Here is a 26334-nt window from a genome sequence, read left to right as displayed (position 1 = left end):
ACCGAAACAAACGGAAGTATATGTAAGCAAAAACAAAATGGCTTTGGTCATTATCCATGCCATTTGCCGACGTAAACGATACAAGGAGCAAAAGATCTAAATGAAGAAAATTGGTTAGTCAGAGCTTCAGCTTAAGTACTCATAGACCCGCATCATTGTTTAAACAGTTTTCCAAAGTCAACTGAAAGGAAAGTTTTGGAGCTTTATGTTCATCGTCATTTTTTCCCAGGAAGCAAAAGAATTGCTGTTTTCATTTCCTGCCAACCGCAGACAAAAGGTAAAACCTAATGGCATGTTCTCTGATTGTTAAATCGTGAATCACGGTGTGCCACAAGGAAGTGTTTTAGGATCACTCATTTTTCTTTTATATGTGAACGATTTCTCATCTAATATAAACACAACGGAAAAAGTGATTCAATTCGCAAATGCCACCAATAATGTCTGTTGTGGAGAGAGAAGTAGCTTACATGGAAAAGCCATGGAAATTTTACAAAAAACAGAAGAATATGTAGAGATGAACAAACTAACTTTGAATACAAACTAAACCGAATTAATATTTTTCTCGTGCGATAATTCTGATTTCGGATCTATTTTTTACAAAAACGAAGGATCTTTTCCGTTTGTGCCCCCCCCCAGCTTAGTGGGTGCATATTATTTGCAACCCCCAGACGCACGTGCAATATTTTTACATAATGATTTACTATGTAATGACACGTGCTCTGTAACTGGGGGGAGCATAAAGTACTGGGGGGGGGGGCACAAACGGAAAAGATCCAAAACGAAGTTCTCGCAACAGAAAAAATTTGCAGATATCTTGGTATTCAAATTGACTGGAATCTTAGTTTCGATGAGCAGCTGAATAAAACCTTAAAAAAGATGGCTCATGCTATAAGATTAATTTACTTAAAAAGACATCAATTTCCCCTGAACGCTCGCATTCTTCTTCTAAAATCACTTCTGCTTTCACAATTATCATTTTCGGCAATCTTTTTTTCAAAATTTATCTGCAAAAAACCTAAAACGCCTTAACCGACAGATTAACTGGGTTATAAAAGTGTGCTTTCTAGTGTGCAAAAAGTTTGACAAAGCGAGAGATCTGCTAATCCAAACAAGGACCCTACCAGCTGAGCTAATAATAGCAAAATTGTCGCTGATCAAATTTCATTATGATATAGGCAGGCCAGAAAATTATGAAAATTTTCACGGGTTTCTGAGTCTTCATCAAAATATTCGAACAAAACAATTCAAAATTAGACAGAATGCCAAAACCAGCTTTGGAATGAATTCGATCGTCAATGCGTACAAAAATGGAATAAGTTACCATAGTGGCTTCGGTTGGCAAAAATGGAAACGTTTTTAAGGAAACGTTGAATGATTTCTTGCTCTCACAACATGAAAAAATTCCTTTGAATAGTAACGTAGGAGCTTTTAAAAGTTATTTTTATTCTTAGGAAGAAAACAATCTGAAGAAAATTTTATAATGTGATTTAAGAAATTTGTTGATGTTTATTACTTTATTTTGTTTGAATGATTTCTAATATTATTTTTGTTTCAAGTATATTTAACGGCATGGTTATAAGTTTAATTTACTGGTTGCAAAAAAAAACTTTTACAATTGGTTAAAAGGTAAAATTAAATTTTATTTAAATTTTTCTTAGACAAATATTTAATTGATTCTATGGAATATATTTAAAAGAATTTTAGATGATATGTTGAAAAGGTCAAGTTGAAGTAAATTGGCCAGTCAGAGCTTCAGAATCAATATCCGTCCTCAGAGACCCACATCATTGTTTAAATAGTTTCCCAAAGTCAACGTTCAAATGGAGTTTTGGTATATATGGAAAAATTGTTTGAGTCAAACATAAGGAAACTTACTTTCTATCCGCCTTGATGCTCATAGGGATGATTCAAGGGTCCTGTAAATAGTTGCCCAAAAAGTTAGGTCTTCAGGTTGGGCGGCGGGGAGCCGGCAGGAACCTAAATCGCATTCAACAAGAGTAAGTTAATCATCCACCAAATGTCTCATTGACAAGAGGTAACCGGGGCCAACGAAAAGCCAGGGCAGTAGCAAAAGCAGCCATCAAAAAGAATTGAAGATTCCTTCCAGAAAAGGAATTTTTGCTATTGATTCACAAAGTTTTCGTGATTTTTCATTGTTTTTATAAATTAGCTCCCGGAAACTTTGAAAAGAAATCCTGTTTCGCTTATGCCGACGATATGAAATTAAAAGTGTAGTTATCCAATGAGGCAACTAGTAATGTTAGCCTTCTCGGATCTTTTCCGTTTGTGCCCCCCCCCCCCCCCAGTACGTTATGCGCCCCCCAGTTACAGAGCACGTGCCATTACATAGTAAATCATTATGTAAAAATATTGCACGTGCGTCTGGGGGGTGCAAATAATATGCGCCCATTAAGCTGGGGGGGGCACAAACGGACAAGATCCGCCTTTTCATATAATTACGGAGAATTTAGAGAAATCGGGCGGGTATAATCAAAGGAGACTAAATATTTCGAAGTCCAAACTGTTAAATCTGAAAAGAAATCTGCAAAGAGCTCCTAACGGGGAACACTGATAAGAACACCAATTTAACAGAAAGATTTCGAGCTTCTTTTAACATGAAATTCATTGGGAACAAAATTAATATGAAGAGATTTAAAGTCATTTTGGGCTTGCTAAAGCGAAAAATTTCCTCACTTTCAACCACTAAATCAAAACTCAACGCCTATTGGGGAAACATTGTTCCAATTGTCGTACATGCATATGAAGCGGGCTACCTATCCAAGCAAAATCTCAGGGCTAATTAAAAATTACAGCTGAGGGCAACTAAATGGATTTTTCCTAGTTACCTGAGTTACAGAGCAGCAACTACTTCCTGTATCATTGTAAGCAGAAATTTATGATCTGTTACTGTTTCTTTCCAAACTAGCGATGCGTCACACTCAGCTGAACTGTAAAATGAATCACAAAAGAATAATAAAAAAAGTTCTCGCAAAAACGAGGGTACGCAAGTCGAGTATCGTTTTAGATGAACAGCTCTCCTTTTAAATCTATTATCGCAGAAGTTGAGACTACAATGTAGAAGAAACTGATTTGTCAATAAAACTATAAACCTCATTTCTTAAAGGAACGTTTTCGAGCTTCACGTGCTTGGTCATGCTAAAACTTTCACAATTTGTTAAAGGGTAAAATAAAATTGTATTTAAATTTCTCTTAGACAACAATTTATGCAAATTATAAACATATAATTTATAAATATTTTTAAAGAATTTTAGATGATATGTTATTGCGACTACACTCTCATTTTTTGCAATAACCGCACCACTAAGGGCAAACTGAACTCAGTGAAGCTTTAATTCCAATATGGGGAAAAATGTTCCACTAGGTAGAAAAATGCTCCACAGAGAACACTTCTGAGGAGCTGTGTTCTCTGCCTGAGGGGATGTCGCGCCCTCAAGCCTCGTGTTCTCAGTGAGACTTCGATTAGCGCCATTGTGGAGGAGGGAAGGCTGCACTGAGTGCTTGGCTGCTTATCTTTATTCCTTTTCTTATTCCTTGATGTTCCATTTCTATTTTAATCCTTCCATTCCAGTTCCCTCTGTGTGCTATATATAATAATAGGTGCTTTCCTCTCCACTTGTTAGTTATTTTTGTGACTGGGCCGTCTTTACACTGTCTGGAGGGGAACAGCTTGGAGTGCAGCATCCAGCTCTTAAGTGATACTCATCATACCCTATTTTTCGACCTACATCCATTGATGCCGGATGGTGTACACGGCCCTTTATAAGATTCAGAAAATAAAGAGAATAAAATCGCTATAGCTTTTACTACTACTGAGATAATTGTCTTTAAAGCTGCACATATAATTAAATAACGGACAGAAAAGGCGTCCGTTCCCATTATACCTCTAATGAAGTAATGAGTAGTTATTTTTAATACCCGATTTAAAATCATAAGGCTTTTTGGAGGATCTTGGAAGACTAAACTTGAATCTGAATTGCACTAACACCTCCTCCAGTTTTTGACGTCCAAAGATGGTCATTACTATTAAAACACTTATGCTTAGTGGTCATGAAACGTATAGCCCACCACCCAATCATGGTAATTGTTCTATAATTTTACTATAATTAACTTTCTCCGCCCACTGAATAGTAAGTTAGACGTGATCTTGACCAACCATCCAGAACTTTATCTCAAGAGCTACGTTGACCGAAGGCTAACCAAGGCATATCAAATCAGTGATAGAAACTGCTCGGACCCTTCTGCATTTGGGGCAAATTTAGAGGCCCATAAACAACCGCAAAAAGATCTTTCAGGAATGTTACTAGCTTTCAACAAAGTTGACTGGGTTAAATTCAACGAAGATATTTTGTCTACGCCTTTTTCACCGTACTGTTACAGCAATGTTACAGTAATATCAGTGGTATAACTGGATTAAAGAAAAAAAATTGCGAGACTTGTTCCACGTGTGACAAAACGCAAAGCTTCTCTCAAACCTTGGATCTCAAGGGAGAGATCTCATAAAATAAAAAAGCTCAATTCATTGAAAAGAAAACTTGTAACTCCAAATCTGAGCCAACTTCTCAAAATCAAAAAGCTTGAAAAAGAAATTAAAATGTCAGCAGATAATTACTTGAAAATTTTGAAGCAAAAATTTTCCAGACCAGGTGCTTCAGCCACATACAAAAGTATTTGGCAAGTAATAGAAAAAATCCTCTTATCCGACTCGAGTAGTAAACGGAGATCAATCGGCTGAGACAGACCAGGGTAGGTCTGAGCTTTACAATAATTACTATGTGAGTGTGTTTAATGAAAGCCATTCCACGACCGAAACCTGCTTCCCGAAGCGTGAACTAAACACTCTAAGAATATCGAAGACCTCAATTGAATTTGTTTGAGAAACTGCGCCAAATCTCTATCCAGCTCTCTGAAGCTTGTCTTTCAGACATGTTGCAACAAAGGCACCTACCCAGATGAATGGAAGATTAGCAAGATGACCCCTATTTTCAAAGATGGTGATAAAACTGACGTCTCATGTTACCGTCCCATCAGCTTACTGTGTTCTATCTCACTATTCTCTTTGATTCACTCTATCTCTTTGTAAAAGGTAATCTAAACTCCAGTCAATTTGGGTTCAGAAAACATCGATCTACAGTACTTCAACTTTTGATTTTCCTTGAAAAAATTTACAAAACGATGGATTCAGAAACTGAAAAACATTTGGCAGTCCTATATCTCGATTTCTCTGAGGCCTTCAATAAAGTCTGTCATGAAAGGCTCGACGAAAAGCTTGCTCGTCTTGGAGTTGGGGGAAACTTTCTTAAGCTACTTCACTCCTATCTCACAAACAGGCGACACTTCGTACAGATTAGCACAGCTAAGTCATCCCTAACAGCAGTTTCCAGTGGCGTACCGCAAGGTTTAGTGTTGGGACCACTTCTGTTTCTGATTTTTATCAACGACTTGCCGCATTGTGTCACACATCCTGTTACGGCTTTGCAGATGACTTTAAGGTGGTAATTACAAACCAACACGACCTTGAGAAAAATCGAGACGGACTACATAACTGGTGCTTACAAAACAGAATGATACTGAATGCAAAGAAGAGCTCATTGCTCCTGCTCAAAGGGGACCTGAAAACCGATATTTTCTGGGTATTTTAGTGAGCAGTGACTTAACATGGTCGAGCAACGTTGACTTAAGAACCAGCAAGGCCCTGAGAGCAGTGTATCGAATCAAAAGAAATGTGAGCAAGAATCTCACGCTGCAAGCTAATTTGAACGCTTACACCGGATACGTCGTCCCGATTCTAGTATGTAGCTATCGGGTCTCTCATTTGACCAATGTGTGCCTCCGAAAAGTGGAAAAAATTCAAAGACTAGCCACAAAGTGGTTCTTCGGAGCAAATGTTGACTATAAAACACGACTAATGAAATGTGGTTTACTACCCTTACTTATCAAGGTACATTGAACTTCATGGTGTTTTGTTTATGCGTGATCTGTTAAGAAACAATTATGACTACACTACCACTGACGAAATGAATTTCAAAGAGAGTAAAAGAACAAGACAAGATGCACGAAATGAACTCGAAAATTTCTTCCATCGAACTGCCAACTTAGTCAACATCCTCTCGAGAAAATTGGGACCTTTGGAGGATTTAAACAAGCCAAAATTGAGTTATTTGTACCGAAACTTTTTCCTGGAACAGTACAACGAGTTGAGTGCGTGCAGCTGGAAGATTCTGTGCAGCTGTGGTAGCTGCAACCCTCACTCAAAACTCTGAAACTGTTATATTTTTATTTCAAAGCAACGAACTGATGAACTGAAGGGTGAAAACCCTTGGCTGTGCCCTAAAGTCTCGACTATACTTGGGCATAATCCAGAAGTCTCAACTACTACTACTAAGGGGGGTTTTAAGTTCCTGGTGCTGCTCAGGGAACAAATATACTACTGCGGCTTCTACTTGCATGTATTTCAGTTATGTAGTGGCTGCGAATTATTTGAGAAACTAAAGCATGAAGTCGGACGCTTTGTTTCTCGCCATAGGAGAGTTCGGAAAATTTCAAATCTTAACTGTAACCTTTATTACTATCTTGGGCGTTATTGGACATTCAGATTTCATTGGGTACACCTTATTTTATTACGTTCCTGACCATAAATGTATTATACCTGACAATTATTTAAGTAATAAGACGAAAAATTTAATAGCCATCAACAACTCGACGATTGATGAGGCGTTTCAGTACGAAGGTGAAAATGACGATGACCTTTTGGAGACCTACTGTTACCACTACACTATGCCTTACTTCAGGCAATCGTCGACACCGGAGCCGGCTAAAGCGAAACGCTCAGAATGGACGTTCGATGATGGATACCCATTTGGTGAAACTTTTGTTTCCTCGTTTGATATGTTATGTCAGTACAAATTCCGCAGAGCTCTTGGACAATCTCTGACCGCTATCGGATTTCTTATTGGTGCGACTATTTTTGGAAGCGTGTCTGACAAATATGGCCGCGTGTGTACAATAGCTTTATCTGCGGTTCTCAAATGCCTGTGTAATTGGTTGTTAGTTCTCGCGGGCGAGACGGGTCGATTATGGCTTTTTTACATCAGCTACTGCGCTTGTTGTGGTTGTTCACATGGTTTATATTTGGTATTTTTTGTGTACATTATTGAAATTACAGGGCCACGAATGCGACTGTTCGCTCCTGCTTTGAGAAATATGTTCGAAGTCGTGGAGGATATTTATTGTCTTAGTTTTGTTGTCATGGGTTGGGAAAAATACCAGATCTTGATGTGCGTTTGTGGTCTTCTAATATTACTGGTGCTGAAATGCTACGAATCGCCGCTCTGGTTAATATCGAAAGGACTTGAAACTCAAGCAGAGCTGATTTTGCTAAAGATAGCTGATATAAATAAGAGGAATATTCCGATCGAGCATTTGAGGAATTTTGTGGCCCAAGCGGTCAGGGAAGAGAGACCAAATGAAGAACAAAGGAATGGATCTGTACATGGCAGGGACTTAAGTACCAAATGGACCAGATGGCTCAACTTCCATTATACAAGTATGTTGATTGATTTTGATCACAATTGGCTATGTACATCTACTTTTTTAATGGCAATTTGTAACTAAAATGAAATTAGTCATTTTTTGTTACTTTAAATGTTTTGAAGGGCTTTTTAGAATAGCACAACTATCAATTTTTTTAATCGATTTGAACGAAGTTGAAGAAGTCAGAAACAAATACTTTATTAATTGCTCTCATACGAAGTTTTTTTTAGTAATTATATTAAGGCTGCTTGTTTTTGCAATTTTTCAAAACTTTCATCAAAACTTTAGAGACCAAAATCCAAATTGTTGTTGTGCGCGAGGGACGCCAAGTTTTACCAAGCTGTCTTATCCCATCAGGTTCTGTGATTTGTGTTGTACCACTAGAATGTAACACTTCGGGGCAAACCACGAGCCGGAGGATAGATCCAATTGGAGTTGTCCAATTATTGGTATGTTTTTATTGCTGATGCATCGCAACGGTGTGTTTTCGTTGTATTATTCGATCTTGCTTTTTGTGATGTTCTTCGCTGTTTCGCAATCTATGAAGCATCACGGGGATCCGGTGACTGCTTATGGTTGTTGTTCGTGTAATTATTCCTCCGTTTGGAGTAATCTTGTTGAAATGTTTTTTTGTTTTCAAATGTTCTTGTAACAAGATTTGTCTGCGCCCAGTTTTCCATCAGTTCTGTAATATACATTATTGATTCTGGGTCGACGGATTCCGGTTTCCTCTTCGAGTGGTGGTGGTGGTGTTTCTTCTTGTATTGTTTCTTGGATGTTTTTGACTCTAGGTGTGTGTTAATTATTTCTCGGTGCATATTGGTTGTTTCTTGGAGGAGGCCTTTGGAGATCGACATATTTTGCAAAACGTTCCTGGTTTTTTACAGATGTTGCACTGTGCTGCTTTTACAGTGCAGTTTGCATTATGATTTGGGGTGAATGAGCCAGCACAACTCCAGCATTGTGGGTACTGTTTTGTGTTTGGTGTTGGTAATATTGGTGGTTTCGTTTTTCTTGCAGACAGGCGTGACACTGTTGTGCTCCATTGGGAATGATTAATCCTTAGGATTTCTTTTTGGTTTTGTCCTGTTTCTCGTGCTACTGCAAAGTGACATGCTTGTGCCGGTGTTCTGACCTCTGATAAGCTTATTTGGATAGTAGTATTCTTCATTCTTCCTATGAAGAAATCGTACTAAATCCTCTTCTACTGGTCCTAAAGCTGCTTTTGCTTCAAGTTCTTTTGATCGGCTGAAGAATGTGGTTCCTGTTGTGCGTTGATTAATTAGAAGCGAGCGTATGCGGTGTTGCTTTGTTTTGTGAATATTAAGTTGAGTTCGTGTGTAAATTTTTAAGTGGTGAAGGTGTCTGTTTTTGTGTGAGGGTTTTGTTGGTGGTAGATTTGTTTGGCTTCTGCTCCGATTGATAAGTAGATGAGGCTCTTTATCTTTGGGTCGGCTTCGTCCCATGGTTAACGATCAACATAGGGTCACCGGAATTTTATGTTCTTGCATTATTATCCCAATCTACCTCGCTCCGTTGGTTTATTCTTTCTTTTGCGTGTTTCGTCCTCCGCTTCATTCTCTCTTCCTTCTTCAAATGCTGACATTGTGGGGTAAATTAGGTAAGCTGCCGTTGGTCGTATTCTTAGAAGTTTATCTACTTTGAGATTTTCTTTCGCGGTTACAGTGAGTTTAAACATCGTGAACCAAAGCGAACACTCGTGAGGAGGGTTTTCTCCCGTGTCCCAGAACAGGGGTACTCCCATAGGAGATTTTGAATTGCCGGACTGCGGCATGGTATGCGTGATGAAAACGGAGGCAGCGAAAAAACTTTGTTTGCGGTTATGGTTTCATTCCAACTTTGTAACAATTACGCTGAGGCAAATCTGCGCTCGCTTTGTAGCGTGCGTTTTCACCCTAGCTAAAGAAGACTATATAACCTGCCATCACTAACAGTATTACAAAGATTATTCTGCGTACTTGAAGAGTTCATTAAGCTGTCTGTTTATAATAGTAATGATATATAGATCACAGTATGGTTTGAAGTGTTTATAATAATAGGTTTACTGTGCTTGGTTACGTTCCATATGGAGTCTTATATGAGTCCGTATGACTTGACTTCCCCTTGGTCACGTTCCTCTTAACCCACCATTTTACCCCCACTCCAACTTATTCCACCCGTATCCCCGCATGCTGGCACCTATCTGCACCCCCCGTTTTGTTATTTTGCGTTTTTGTCAATGAGGAAATTTTTTAAAAATGTGTTTTATGTAGAGTCAATCGCATTAAACTGTTGAGTTTTGATATGAAGACAGATCCGGGATGACAGTCCTTGAAAACAGACGATTTTGATTTAGTGACAAAAACAGAAATTGCATTTAAAAAATGATATATAAATTCGTTTTAGTATGTTATAGTCCATACATCACGTACGTCAATTAGGCTAGAGGCCTGTTTTCAGACGCCGTACAAGATTTTCAAAAAAGGGGCGCTCAATTAAAAATTAAAAAAACCTAGTCGAATACGAAAAAAGTCAGTTTAAAGGAAAAATTGTTCAATTTATTATAAGCGCTTACCAAAATAAGTTGGTGAAATACTGTGAGTCTACTATATACAGATATCTGAACTTCTGAACAAAATCGTTCAATTTGCTGTTTTCAACACTAATAATATCTCTCAAAATCTGTCGGTCGAAATTAATGTTGGAGTTGAATATCCGTGTTTCGGTCCTTTTTTTATTAGTCGTTGTCATTTTATATTTAGTTATTAGTGATTTGGGTTTTCTCTGATCATAAACACGTCTATTAGTTTCAGAAGTAGATATGAAGTTGTTAACAAATGAACTATGATGCTCTCTGCGAAATATTCTACAAAGTAGTTTAAACAATTCGTATACATGAAACTCAAATATTGAGAGAATGGAATATTTTCTAAAGTTCTCACTTCATCGGTTCGTTTCAGCCCAAGAATTATCCGAACGAGATAGTTTTGTTGTCTTTGAAGAGCCCCTAGATGGCTTTTTGAGGCTGTGCCATAAAGAAGACTTCCGTATTGATAAATGGATTTAACATACATTTTGAGGATGTTTATCCGCATGTTGGTTAATAAATACCTTTTTTGTCTGATAGAAGAGAGAGATGAATTTAGTGCATTTGTTTTTTTATGACTCGTAAATGTTGTAAATAATTAGATCTTCATCTAACCAGACTCTGAGCAATTTTGCTTATCCAGGTTGCTCGAGCCTGACTTCATTCCAATTCAATTTAGACGGCATGTTCAAACCAAAGGTGATAACCCTTGTTTTGCTCTGATTAATTGTAAGTTTGTTCTAGACATCCATAATTCCACTGCTGGTAGATCGTCTTGTATGTAATTTGTTTTTAGTTCCCCAACAATTGTGGTATCATCAGCATAAAGTACAGGATCGCCACGATTCTATAAGTTTACCAAGTCATTGATATATAGAAGAAAAAGAAGCGGTCCTTAAACAGAACCTTGTGGTACTCCACAGGTAACTCCTAGATTGCTCGAGCTTTCACAATTAAAATCTACAAATTGTTTCCGGTTACTCAGATACGATGTTAGGATACTCGATGCTTGGCCTCGTAGTCCATAGATCTCACACTTTCTGATTAATAGTTTATGATCTACTGTGTCAAATGCTTTCGACAGATCAAGTTAAAAACAGTGAGCGACTTGTTTTCTAGATATAAGTTCACAAATACGTTCAACTACGTCAACCACAGCATCTATTGTTGACCGTTTATTTAAAGCCGAGTTGCTTTTTTGATAAAACATCGTTTTGATTTAGGAAAGTCATCAATCTTGAATGCAGCACTTTTTCACATGTTTTCCCATTTATTGGTATGAGTGACATTGGTCGGTAGTTATTCGGGTTGGATAGAGGACCTTCTTTATGTAAAGGAATAACTCTAGCAACTTTCAGGCATTCTGGATAAACGCCATTATCTATTATTTTATTAAAGTGATCACAGAGACATGGAAATGGATGGCGTGACAATTTTAAAAGATTGCTTGAAAAACCATGTGATCAAGGCTGAGTTTGTTTTTTTAAGTTTTCTGGTTTCCTTCAGAACTTCAGTTTCCGTAATAGGTTCCAGACATATTGTGTTGCCTATTTCTCACGTGGTTTAAGTTTGTGTTACTGGCTTTTTTTGCGGCGAGTGTTGGCCCTATTTCGGCGAAATAGGAGTTTATCTGGGTTGCTGTTGATAGATTGGATATATCAACTTTTGGTGCTGTTGGTTCCGATTTAGTTTTGCTTACAAATTTGTAAAAGAGTCTCTTCTTGGAATCGTTGTCTTTGCTGAAAAGATTTTCAAAAAATTGTATTTAGTTCTCCGCACAAGGTTCTTTGTGGTGTCTGTGTTTTATATAAATACTTCTGTCTTTTTCTGTGTATGATTTGAGACACGCTTGAAAACATTTTTGTTTTTTCACACGAGTTTTTCACCTCGTTGTTTACCCAGCATCTTCGGATTGGTTTGTTTGAGAGTTGTTTAGGAGGTATTACTTCGTCCAGAGCATCAATATTTCCTCATTTTTACGGAAGGCTTCCTGTGTTGAGCATTGTTTCAAAATATGGTTTTCCTCTCTTAATTTAGTTGTCTGATTACAATTCAAACGGGCTTGCATTTTGTGCTGTTTCAGTTACCAATTTCTTCCTATTTATTTTTCTCTATTCGAGTTTCTGTCATTTTTGAGGTTTTTCCCTGTTCGTACTATGATACTACAGTAATCTGTTATGGTAGTTTCAATAACATTTGATTCGCAATTAAAATCTGCAAAAACTATGTCAATAGTAGTTTTTGTTAAATGTCGTATTTCTCGTTGTTTCATTTGGTCTTGAGATTAAATTAAAGCCCAGGTTAGAGAAAGCTTCGATGAGCTCTGTTGTTATTGCAGATTTTTTATTGAATTCTTGATTGAAATCCCCAAAACTACGTGGTTCGCATTGCTATGGTTCCCAATTTCTATTTTTATCCCAATTTTAATAAAACGTGTTCTGATCAATTCTACCCATTCAACCTTTCTTTGGAATATAACTTTTACTCCCTCCCAACCTCCTATCATTACCCTCAGTAATATAACATGCGACAATATACTTGTTAAGTAGGAGTTCATAAACGGCAATAGCAACAGAGTCAAAGATTAACGAGCCAGACTTTTTCCAGTCTATTTAACTGAAGCGTTTTAGAAGCGAGTATCTCAGCAAAGTTACACGATACCAGAATCTTCATTCGAAGCTATCCCAACATTTGTATCAAAGGAATGCTGCTGGGTGTGAACTGGTGTGTCGTATCTGCAGGATTCTACGCCATTTTCTTCTCAGTTCCAAATCTGAGCGGTGACCAGTACTTCAATTTGTTCATTATTAGTGTGATTGATTACCCCGTTTACTTTCTGTGTTACCTGGGTATGGAGCGTTATGGCCGAAAAATAACATATCTCATTTGAATAATAGCAGGTGGTCTGTCAGGACTTTTCATCATGGTATTTCGTCACAATGATGCGCATGAAATTGTAACAATTATAAGTTTGTTTGGAGCCATGTGTTTTTCGTCCTGTTTTACGATTATATACATTTGGACCTCCAAAGTGTTCCCGACGCCAATTAGGAACTTCTCGATGGGATTGTGGTGAGTTTTTTTTCGAAAAAATTTGATCTTTTACCGCATTTAATCATTAGTTAATCAAAAATGATAGAGGATGTATCATTTAGCTGTCTCATCACCCTAGAGGGATTTGATTTTGAGGAAGAGTGTAAAACCAATTTCTCTCTGCCAATTTTGGCTGCGAGTTATATTGCGTAGAAATCCCGTCAAACTTAGATTGTTTATTTGCTCTCAAATGGAGTTTGTAGCAGTAGCATTTATATTAGTCTGACTGGTCTTTTAATGCAATTTTTCGCGCGACAAACTTTTTATCTAATAATTTTTAGAACACATATATACAACGTTTAGAAACCCTCTACCAAAATAGTATATACATTAATGATAGTCTAATGACATTGCCGTCCTCTAAGAGGAGTAAATTTATAAATGATAGAAAATTGTCACATCGAAACTTGGGTACATTAGTTAAGTTAACTTTTTGACCGTGTCAAGCTTTGGCATTTCGCTTAGTTATATTATTAATAGCCGCGAAGCGATAGCGCCTATTATTGGGGACATCGTGGTTTTTTACAATTCACAGAATTTGAATTGTAATGGGGCGCTGTCTTTTTTTTAAAGATCTCTTCAAACATTTTCATGATTTTTGAAGTCAAATTGGAGTAGTGATTTTGGTCACGCCGAAACAGGAAATGGAGCAAAAAAGCGAGTGGTTTTGCGGCGTGAATTTTTTTTCGCTGTAATTTTAAAGTAGAGTAAGAAAACGGTGTTTGAACAAAAATTCGGTTTCTCGGTAGTGGTTTTTTGTTCACATGCGGCAATTTCACTCTGATTTTTACTGTTTTTTCGATTTTTTGGATCGGATTTTTTTTTCTAAATGGTTTTCCCAATCCATTCACAGCTCATTCTAGGCCTAGTTTTTTGGTTTGAATTAAATTTTAATTTCTCGGTAGTGGTTTTTTTGTTCACATGCGGCATTTTGACATTGATTTTCTGTTTTCTTCTTATTTTTTTTTATCTGATTTTTTTAAAAATTGTTTTCTCAATTCACTCATAGTCCATTCTAGGTCTAGTTTTTCTGTTTAGTCAATGAAAATTCTTTGAATTGTACGTCAGGACTTGTCCTGCTATGTTTTTTTAATTCGTCGTCTCCATCGATGATTCTTACGACCTGACTTCTTGGAATTGACTTCAGTGACCTCTATTGCTTTGCAGTTAAAATGTCTGTTCGTGACATCATTTCTGCTTTTAGGCCAATTGCGTGACTTACCTCACTCAAGAAAATGACTTCTGAACTCACTTATGGAACTTTAAATTTTATGAACATTTGCTAATTAAAGTTCAGTTGTGTGCATCTAAGTAGTGCCAAATTATATGCCCTAATTCTTGAGTAATAGAGTCTTGAGTTTTAATATCGAATATTGATTTTGAAAAAGCTCCATTAGGGTTTTTTCCTTGTAGAGCAAATGTGGCTCATAAAAATGACAGTCCGAATCTAACCCAAAAAGTAGTGGTCTATTAAAAAGCTGGTGGTCGATCTGTCTATCTTATTTCTTTGGTTGTTTCAATTCATGGAAGGCCACAAACGTCTATCGCGGCTGTTTTCCGGCAATCTGCTGGCTATGTTTAACTTGCGTTGTTTATTTTAGCTTTTCGTAGGTTTAACATTCCAAATGCTTTTTTCAGGGATTATTTTTCAGGGAAGTTATTTTAGCAAGTAGGAAACTTTTCATATCGCGTAGTACCTTTATGGTTAGTACAGTACTAAAGATCAAAACCCGTAGAACAATATTTTTTATTTTTTCAGTCTTAAATCGCCTTTAGCGTTTTCAAATCCTGTATCTGTTTTCCAAGAGCTACAGGTTTTTCAGGAAAAATTGTGATTCCTATGATATTGTAATGAAGCAGAAACTAGCAATTTTAGAAATTAGAAGATGTTCGTCTCGTCACTTGCAAGTTCAGCATTGCCCACCTTTTGATTCTTCTTCTCCTTTGATTTAAAATGAGATTTTAGATCACTGTTTTGAGTCCTGTGTTTAACTTTTTGGTTAGAAAATTCTTGGGTTCAAACTGCAGTTTTCAATTTATTACCTCAAGTTACCAAAATGTTACCTCGCTTCGTTTATTTGGATAGGTGATCTTAAGCAATTAAAACTACTTTTGATGTCTGATTGATTAGTACAGGACTTCGTTTCAACTTGGCTCCGTTTTGTCTTCTCTTCCCAGTTCACTAATTAATTCATACCTGCAAATCTATCTCTCTAACTAGTACTTTTCTGTATGACTTTTCGTCTTCAAAAACGGGATAAACGGGCATTTCGCTAGAGCATTATGCCTTAAATAAGCTCTAAGTATGCGGTTCCTCGAGTCATGACATAAATTCATTGTGTGAAGGGTGGTGATTAGAGTTTGACACCCCACTGTAACAACCTAACCCCCACTCCATCCCCTCGTACATCTCATTCTACTGGTAACCCGCACTCTCGGACGTTCGTCGATTATTTTGTTTGTCGAATTTTTTCAATTACTTCGTTTTTCAGAAGTTATCGAGGGTACAAATTTTTCGAACAGGGCCACTTTCCTGACGATCGTTCATTTCGCTAAATTATGTCTAGTTTTGTATTGATGTAGCAAAGTTTTGTTTATTTTGACTGACAGAAATCCATCCATTTTTCGGCTAATTTTCTACGTCTTTTCCAATGAATTGCTTCTAAATTTTATGACGACAGCTTCAAAAGAACATGGGAATTTTTAGTTGGTTTATCTATTTAGCAAGCTTTCGAAGGCAAATTTAAGCTTTTTTGGAGAAATTTCAACCAAATGGTTTTATTCATTTGTCTTGTCGTGAAGTTTCAGTGCTGTAATTTAGCATCTTTGAGACCTTGTTAATTTGCACCGTTTGTTTTTCATCTGAGGTTATATTTGTGCAAATTCATTGTTTCAGACACATCTATCTGTTCTCTGAGAGCATTTTTGTCAGACAATACTCTGATTTGATTTCAAAATGTTTAAACCATGTTTAGAAGTCAAGAACTATTAAATTAATACAAATATTTGTTATCAAACTTTGATTCGGAATCAAAAGTTTTTGCTCATTAAATGTTCAAATAAGGAAGTGTTTGTTTTGTTGAAGAATTCTTCATTCTTCTCAATCGCTCGCTATAACATCAGTTTTGTTCTCCTTAAATTTCAGAATTCTTCTCTTTCCAATCTTCAATGAACTCTTGAAAATTGTTTAGAATGTTTTAATATGTTTACCCCCACCATGTCTCCAAGCTTGCTGTTCCACTGTCAATAACTGTGAAAATAGTCTTAAGCGTATTTGATTACCACTAAAAACAGTTTTGTGATAGCAGTGAGAAAGCAAGCCAGTATCGGAACAAATTATTGAAAACTCGAATGACCTCCAAAAAGTCATGAATTGTTGTCTGTTGAGATTTGTAGCTTATTATAAAGCTAAGTGGCTAGATTGTTATGACTGGTGCAAAGTTTTATTACTATATTTAATGCGACGTAGTTATATTTATATCTCTCAAGCCGTTATAAATAATATTTAAAAGTATTGTTAGTTGGCTTCTTTTTTTCAGACGACTGAATCTGCAGAGTTAGTGAGTTTGCAAAGCATGAAATTATAATTAATTTTAATCAGAGAGCGATAGCATTTTTCACTATTAACTAATAGTTATGAAAATATTTTTTTTCAAAATAGCATGATTACTAAAAACGATAGCACCAGCACAGTAATGCGAACCTGTTTTCCTCAAACGAAAGATCAGATAATAACTGGATGTCTATATATTGGCGATTTTTCATAATTTCAGAAAGCGGGGAGAATAAAAACAAAACATTTTACATGTGAAAAATAAAAAATTCCGATGAAATGAGATTTATAAACTGTTGATCTGTTGTATTGACAACCACCGTTTTGTTAACCAAGTTAATTGTCAATTAACTTTTACTTTCCCCTGAAAAAAAAATTTCAGAAATATGACAAACAGTTTTCTGCATTCGCTGATCAACCTTATAAATTTGGTTTGTTTCAAGCCTATTAGATACAGAGTCGGCATAAATAAAGCAGAAGTTTCCACAATTCAATTGCTGGGAGATTTTTTGAATCAATAGTTCGCTAGCCTAAATATTCTGAGATGTGAAAATGTATGAGAAAATACAAAGTGCACAAACCCGTGCGCAGCTTTTTGAATTTCTTCTCAAACCTCAATTACTCCCTCACAATTCAACAACTAAAAAAACTATTTAGTGAATTTAATCTAACCCTACAAATCACCTGCTTCAAAACTAGAGACAAAACCTAAGTTCTTCGTCATCGTTTGTTTTAGCAAAGGACACAATGATAGTTTTGAGAAATTACCGTTTTCAATCATAATTTCCAGGAAAAAGGTTCTAGCCGCAAATCTATAGCGGGACTATTATTGGCTGTCTCTTGGGTGTTTTTACAATCAAAAGAATTTGAAGTCTGTTGCGGAGCTCTTTTTACGACTACGAAGTATTGGCGGACTACGAGGAGTATTGGTTGAGCGTTTTTTATAGGCAATTTTGTTGAGTGTAGTTGAAACAGGAAGTGAAATACATGTTTAATTGCTCTTGAACGAAGTTCATAGCAATTATTGTAAACGTGTTGCTTTTTATGCAAATTTTTCTTGCGCTTTTCTTCTAGAACATTCTTTGACTTCTCAAGTGACTTTTTCACGCTTTCGTTCTTCGTTTTTGAGTGATCTCTATTGATCTCACTCCGACGTAAAGCTTGTTGCTAATATTAAATCGGCTTCAGCATAGCAAAATTTAGGGCCTGATAGCCGAGTTAGCAGTGCATCTGGTTATGGAGCCGGAGTTGACTGGTTCGAATACCTTCTGGGTCAGATGTTTTTCACCCGCCTGTCCTTCGAGAGCAATTCTTCCGACATTAGTCGGTTTATGTTTAGCAGAGAGAAGCGAAAAGCGTGGAAACGAAGTGATTAAGTCAAACTGCTGAAGAGACCTGAAGAGTAGAGAGTGATTTTCTGTTCGTATAACTTTTTTGACAGAGTGTGAGAAAGTAGCTGTGAAAAAATTTTCACGTGCCTTGTTTTTCCTGTTAGTTTTTTTGTTTTAACCCCAAAGTTTTCAGTTAAAAGCGTTTCTCGTAATTAAAGTTCTGGAACGAAAGTTTTTGCAGTTATATTAGTCCTCTGGCCTTTTTAATGCGATTTTTTGGTTGACCGATTTGTCGTCTGAGACTTTTGATTTTTTTGTCCTCAAAAACAGGATAAACAGGTAAGGCTCGGAGGGCATGAATTTTCTCATTTCTGTTTGTTAGACTCTAATTATGCGTTCAACCGTAACTGTTTTGGAGACAAAAAGGGTGTGAAAGAAGGTACTTAGAGCTTGAATCGACAGTAGTTTGAAAGCAATTCGCTAGATGTTAGTCAGTTAAGTTTCTCGAAACTAATTATAGTGGATTTAGAAGCGTTTTTGACCATCTGATTCATTTGTTGATTAGCCGCTGTTAGCCTTTCAACGGATATTGTGTAGGCGCTCTTTTAAAAAATTTGTTTTACCTTTTGATGACGTTTTTCGTTTTACATAAGCTACGAATTTCACGTTGCTTCAATCGTTACTTCAATCACTTTCATTTAAATTGATTTTAAGTTCTATTACCCGTTGAATTACGCAATGTAAAGAAAGGGTCAATGTCAAAAAAGTGAAATCAAAAGAAACTGGATAAACTGGTAGTTACAATGCATTAGGCTATGAAAGTTCATTAGAGCCATTGCTTGCTGACAGTAGTATTAAGCTTATTGGCTTTGTTAAAAAGCCAAATTAGTCATAGTTTTGGAATCTATCTGAAAGTGCACACCAAAAGACAAAAATTCTGCCAATTTCTATCGCCCTTTTTTCTTTTTCTGTTTCAATCCTAGTGTGCGTCAACGCGGGATTTCTTCCGGCAATTTGCCGGCGATATTTAAGCTTATTTAGCAGTTTCTGTTTTCAATATTTAAAGCGTTTGGGTTTATTGTGTTTGAAGTTTGTTTCGCAAGTTTGAGTTGACTTTTGTTTCGGTTAATTTTAATTTTGAGTTGTTTTTGTTAAAGACCTTTGAGTAAATTTGATCAAATTTTCGCTCTTTTTTATTTTTTTTTCTTTTTTGTTTGATTTTATTGTTATTGCTATGCTTTGTATCAATTAAGAGCTATTCTCTAGGTACAGCTACCGTGAAGTGACACTTAAAAGCTAGACTCGGCTCTCCTTGCTGAAATAAATTATAAAATTTTTTCAGGTTTTTGCTCTTTGAATTTTTCATTACTATTTTTTATATCTCTACTGTGTATTGCAGAATTAAACTTGTGCCGAATAATGTTTGGGAAGACACTTGGAAGCCAGATAGGGCACTTTTTTGAGAATTAAAGTCAACATGTTTAATTTTAGGTTTGTTCTTTGCATTTTTGAATGTTTCTATACCTAGTAGTGTGTAGGTGACTGACATAGTAGAAGATATAATTAAAATATGTTGCCGCATAATGGTTGGGAAGACATGGAAGCCAGAAAGGGCGCTGTTCGCTGAATTAAATTCTGCAATTTTCTATTATTTTCAGGTTTTTTGTTCTTTACAATTTTCAATTGTTGTTTAATATTGCTGTGAAAAGTAATGGTCAGGTGTCTGATTTAGAAGTAATTAATTTTAAAATTGTTTCCGAATAATGCATTTTATGAAGATTTTTGTGTTTTATGTTTTTTAGATTATTTTTTGATTTGCTCCGTCACATCCTTTGCCATACCGGGCTTTTCTCTTTGCAAACAGATTTTTTAGATTATCTATTAGTTGGTATCTCTCATTCCAAGCTATTTGTATAACAGCCTTTGAAGAATAATTGTTTTTTGAGCCGCAACTAAACTTGAACTTTATCAAATGTTATATCAGTTTTTGTCTGGTACTTTCATATTACTTCTCCTGTTATTGTTTCAAAACGTTTGATATAATTTGTAGGAGGTGCATTTGAAGGAGGTCTGTAAGTATAGTCAGTCTTCTACTTCGAGTCGTTTCCGGAATTCTTCCTGCTATGTTTTAAGATCTGTTCGCATATTTGTGATTTTTGAATCCAAATTAGAATAATGAATTTGGTCACGCGGAAACAGGAAATGGAGCAAACAAGCCAGCGGTTTTTTCTCCGTGAAGTTTGTTCACCCGAAATTTAAGTGGTTTTCATTTCATCGACAGGATTTTTCTTTAGACCATATGGCGGCACGAGCACTTCAAATTTGTTTTTGTTTTTTATTCATGCGTTTCCGACTGCATTGCCTTGGTTACGCTTTTTTCCATTTTTTATGGAGTTTTTTTTCATTTGCATGATTGGGCCCGATTTGACTGACATCACTCTAAAAAATGACTCCTCACTGTAAAAATGAATTTACTTTAATTCAAGTAGATTATGCCAGCTGAGTGTATGTCTTTCTAATTGGTTAGTTGATAAGAACTAATAGAAGCGGCAATAGGTTATACAGATTTATAATCAAATTAGCTGCAACAGCTCAGCAATTAATAAAAAGGTAAATTTCTCGTTGGGTCGTTTTTAATCATCTTAGTGAGATGCTAGATCTACAAAGCTATCGCGGTTTTTTTTTCTGTCAACCTGCTACCTATGTTATTTTACATTTTTCAATTTCCTCCGTAAGCGTGAAGCATTTCGTTCTTTGAAAGGAATGAGAAGACGATAAAAAACGTTCGAATTTTCGAAAAGATGAAGTAGGGTGTAATTTAGTAAGTTTGTTAATAGCCGCCGCCAGCCTCTCAACGACCATTATTCGGGCGCTCTTTTTTGAAAAAATTGCGATAACTTTTGATCACGTTTTTTGTTTTATTTAAGTCACGGATTTCACGCTTAACTCTTGACTTATCTCGTTCACTGTTTCAACTAAATGGGCTTCAAATTTTTCTCTTAATGCAAAGAATATAAATCAAGAGAAACGGATAAACCGATGAAGGCCGGTTATTAAGTCAAGTGCATTAAGTTATCAAATTTCATTAGAGCGGTTGCCAGCTGGCATTAGCATTGAGCTTTATAGCTTTGTTGAGAAGCTCAATTAATTATAATTTAACTAGAATCTAACTTGAACTGCTCAATAATTTATACACTTGGAAAATTATGTCAGTTTTTATTATTTTCTTTTATTTTTCTGTTTCACTCACGATGTGTCAAGTGGGTCAACGGCTGCTATCTTTGGCAATTTGCCGACTATCTCACTTTCCATCTAATTTGAAATTCAGATTCGATAACGTCATGATTGATATCTGACTAAGCAGTTTGTAAGAGACATGAACGAAGGTAGCGGAGCCTTAGTGACGGCGTTTTTCCTCATCTAAATTCTTTGAAATTTTGTGCATTTTCAAAATTTGAAGGATCAGATTTTTGTTCTCTGAAAGGGTATTGGACGATAACCGGAATAACATGGAAGTCCCTCAATTTTGGCGCAATGTTAGTATTTCCGGATAAGTTGCATACAAAAGAAGTCGATGTTTGTTACTATCCAAAATTCGAACTGTTCATCTCAATGGTACAATTAGACAGATCCTAGTAGGTGATTTTTTCCAGAAAAGCTTTCAAATCATAAATGATTGACAGAGCGCTTTCGATGAAAATGCTATCTATGAGAAATTTTGCACCATCGGATTCTTTCGTGCATCACATGTATTCTCTCGCCTAGTTTAGTTTTCATTATCAGTAAGTTTTTACTGGAATTATTTTGAATGGTCAAAATTAACTGAAAGAAGAGTGACTTCAAATTTAGTATCTGACAGTTGTTTGGGAAATGTCTTACAATTGGATTGGTTTGTAGCAGCAAGAAACCTATTTTTCTGGATATAGACTTGTTTTGAATTTCAGCTCTCTCAGTGGTCGCATCGGAATGTCAATAGTTCCCTTCTTTCTTCTCATTGGAGTGTTTGCTGAGGCTGCCGTGTGCATGCTGGCTTTCGGGGCAGCAATTTTAGCCAGTCTTCTGCCAGAAACAAACAAACTTCAACTGCCACAAACCCTAGCCGAAGTTGAACGAATTGGTCTTAGTTTACTTCCGGGAGGTTTGGGTTCTTTCGGGCGAAAAGTACAGGGCTTATTCTACAGTAAATACAAAAGAGAAAATCTAAACGAAGACACTAATTCGAATCAGGGTAATGTGAGTGAACAAAATAACAGCGGGCGTGATGGATCACGTGACCAAAATAATGGCGACGTTCAAGCTGCCGATTTGCAGTTCTCGACTGTAGTTGACGACGTTGTAAGTTCTCACGTCAATAATAAGGACGTTCAAGTGATCAACGGTTCTCAAAATCAGATGTTGGGTAATGCTGCCAATTTGACGCCAGAAGTTGTAACTTCAGATTTGATAGTTCCAGGCGTTGAAATGCAACCTGGTGGTTTATAATGTGGTCGACAGCACATCTCATATAGAAATTTAACGTTACAATAATCAGTGTTGTTTTTCGTGCTTTTTAACGCCTTTGTATCTTAAACCTTTTCTTTTCTGCAAAATAAATAAGCCATTCATGACATTCCAAATTGTTCAATGTAAATTATGGTAGTTATGGATAGTCTCATTTATTAGTTAATTGTATTTTCAACCTGAACATAATAATTTGGCGTGCAATTTTTCTGTTTATAATTGTGTTGCACTGATATTTTGTTGTTTTCATTCACCTCTATCGTACTGTAAAGTGTAAATATCCTTTTCTCCTCTTCTCTGTTTCTTAATCTGCCAATTTATAAATCTTTTTTTTTTCAAAGTAAAAAATGTCAGTATCAATTTCTGAACTCAATTTCCAGATCTGTGTGCCATAATTTTATTTGACCCAACGGCTTTCAAATTTCAAAACCAGCTCGTCACATACGTAAAAACGGTTTATTGTTTAGTTTTCCTTGAAGATATCAGCTGAACGTTTATTTTCTTTCAGCCCAATTCTAATGATTTCAAATGATTCAATGCAGTGATCTGGATTCTATTTGCTATAAAAGCTGTTCTTTGGTGCAATTTGCTTTATAAAATGGTGCCGCCTGCAGTGATGAAATGTGAAGTTAAACATCAAAAGTTAGCATCGATCCCCCCCCCCCCCCCCACCGATGTAATGGCCCCTCTTCTAATTGCAATTGATCTTTTTTACCCCCAATTACAAATGGGTTGGGTAGTAAAAAGGGAGTCTAGGAAATTACACAAGAAAAAACCTTTGAATAACATTGTATGTCCATTGAATAAATGTCCACGCGACTTACACGAAAGCGCTCATATGCATACCTAAAAAAATGTTTCGTACCAAGGCGCGCCCGATAAGGCATGGCTAAATGCCCAGCTATTTACAGTCAAGTGGGGTTTAATTATTTCTGAGGGGTTTTCTCCTGAGATAAAAAAAGGTGTGGTATTAAATATTCAGCGTGATCTAACTCGAAAAAAAGTGGAAGCATAAAAGTTGATGGAAACAGTATCTTTTTTACGAGACACCCATTATGAATCAAAAATGGACCTTGTTCTGGGTTCATCGCTACACCAAGAATTGAATGAACAATTTAATTTTTAAACAATTTATTGCTGTAGCTACTATTCGTTGTTCTATAGTAATTAAATCGCTCATAAAATCGACAAAGTTATCTGTCTTCTATAAATGCCCTCGTTTAGTTCCTGTTCTTATACGATACGTGTGCTTTAATTAGATTTTTAGTTTTGTTATCAATATTTAATTTTCAATTTCTCAATTCAAGCCTCTTAATCACTAATTTACTTAAAACTCAATTTAACCCCAGAAAGTTCACAAATTTAGAATATTTTCTCTTAACCATTTTGTGTAAAAAAAAGTTTGAGACAATAATCAGTGTTTTAGTTAATCAAGTTTTCCATTAAAGGCAGAATCATAGCATTGTATGTGTATTATGATATAACAAGAGCAATAGACATTAGATACAATATGGCCAAGAATCGTTTCGAGAATGTCGAGCCGAATGGGGGTAAAGCCGAATGATGAGCAAAAAAAGTTGAAAAGTTGGACCTCCGTCCATATATCGAGCTCCTTTCGCTTGAGCCGATTGAAATCACAGATGGACCTTGATTGCACTCAAAAAAAGCTTTTAAAATAATGGGATCTGTTCCGTTTTTGTCCCCAACTGTGGGTGTATATCATTTTCACTCTAAGGGAACGTGCTAAATTATCGCGCATGATTTGCTGCTTAATTGGCAGTGGTGGGGGTGGGGGGGAGAGGGGAGGGGGGGGGGGTTTCATGTATGAGGAAGAGTAACGGAAGAGATCAACATAATGCTGCTAGAATTGACCATTAAGAACTCGAGAAGTATTTGGCTTGAAATATTATTTTATGCCATTCTGCTACACGACCTTTCGTCTCTACCGACAGCCCCCGCAAGAATCATCTTTGTTTGTATGGTATGAGTAATTGAGAGATGGTACGATCTACCTCAGAAGAGGTTTAAGAAGGCTTCATTTTATTTGTTGAACTGATTAGAGAACTGTATTGCCTTACATACCAAACCCTCACTTGCTTTCACTTTGTGTTTGGTCACTCCTTTCTTCTGTCTCTCTTTCCAAAACTGATTTTTTCATCCGACAGGTAAAAGTTAAACTTTGTCAAAAGTTGTCAATAGGCTTTGCAGAAAAAGTATTTCAAACCTGAAGCAGATTTTCGCCGCTTTGTTTTTCGCAGCATTCATCAAAAGTTTTTTCGTCAATAGGTTATGACATTTGTTACCGCAACGAGCGTTGCATGACGGTATTAGGTAAAAATTAAACTTTTCAGTAGACTTTTACGTGCGAGTGTTAACCCATTCAAGAGATATTTCAAATTCTATTCTGTTCTTACGCATGGCCGTCGATATCTGCAAAACCTAATTAACAACCCTCGGGAGAACTTTGAAGCAATTGTGCAATTTAGTGTTTCTTTTTGCTTGACCGTATTTGAAATTTGATCGACTTTTGGAGTTCTGAGTAATCTAAATTGCTCTCTCATTCACAATTTCGGGCAGCTTTTCGAGCGAAAGTTAATGGAAAATTCGACAAAATTAATCTAATTTTTCCTTTTTAAATCATTGCAATGGTTACCGACATTTGTTACCGCAGCGAGAGTTGCATGACGTATTGGAGAAGGGCGCTTTTTGTGCAGTTGATTGGGGGGGGGGGGGGGGTATCTGCCCACCAAGGGTGAGAGTTAAATGTGAAAGAACACAGGATGTCAACGCAGCGTCTTTTCAGCAAATCTGTAACTCTGTTCAAACAATATAATGCAACAACTTATTTCTACAAGAAATGAGAAGTTATAATTAGGATTAAGTTCACATTGAATGAAAAGGCTAGCAGTTAATTGTCTTCGCAAATTTCTGATTGTCAAAAATTTTGTCAATAACCAATGACTTGATGTAACACAGCCCGCAAATGAAGTTTATGCTCATTATTTCTTTTGTGTACACGCGCTGTGAGCATTTGTTTACAGTCAATTACCCCCCCCCCCCCCCCCCCCGCGTATTCGCGTGAACTTTTTATGAGTTTACAATTAAGCCAGGCTAATTTTAGATCTGCCGGTTGTCATAACTTTGGATTTTTTGTTCTCTGCAGAGATACGCTTTCTGTTAACTTTGCAGAGCTAATACCTGGAAAAACAAACAAATTAGTTCATTTTCTGCGCCTTCTTTTTTAAACAATTTTCCCGTTTTTCAAGTGACGAAAAGTTAAATTTGCATTTTGTTATAATATAATAACTCTTTTGTACATGTAGCAAAATAAGAGTTCATTATTTTGTTTATCACTTTTGCAAATTTGTTTACAGTTTAGCACACATTGTATACTTGATTCTAGTTCTTATTTTCATTTGTCTGTCACGTTCATTAGCAAGTTATTGCCTGCAGACGACGAACTAGACCAGATCAAACATAAACCAGTCTGTTATGTCTGGACCTTGTCTGGTATTGTCCAATGATGCAGGTTACAATTTTTAACCAGAAAATATAATTGATACATGTCTGCTAAGGTTGCATTTTTGGTTTATTGTTTTATGTTCTTGATACATTTTGCTTCATATTATAGAATTTTTGACAGTATTTGATTAAATTTTTTACATTTGATACTAATATTTTTGCATATTATTTTTGCATAATGTTATCGTTTTTGCATG

The 26334-nt window shown here is 36.3% G+C and overlaps 1 pseudogene; it reads left to right on the top strand.

Moving 5' to 3' along the window:
- The first annotated feature begins 1656 nt into the window (after positions 1-1656).
- Positions 1657-23273, top strand: LOC142337923 (organic cation transporter protein-like; annotated as a pseudogene).
- Positions 23274-26334: the final 3061 nt, after the last annotated feature.

Source organism: Convolutriloba macropyga, chromosome 4, assembly GCF_964194025.1.
Source record: "Convolutriloba macropyga chromosome 4, txConMacr16.3, whole genome shotgun sequence".
In the NCBI taxonomy this organism is placed as follows: Eukaryota; Metazoa; Xenacoelomorpha; order Acoela; family Convolutidae; genus Convolutriloba; species Convolutriloba macropyga.
Note: the sequence above shows the minus strand (reverse complement) of the source record. Positions and strands in the feature narration are given on the sequence as shown.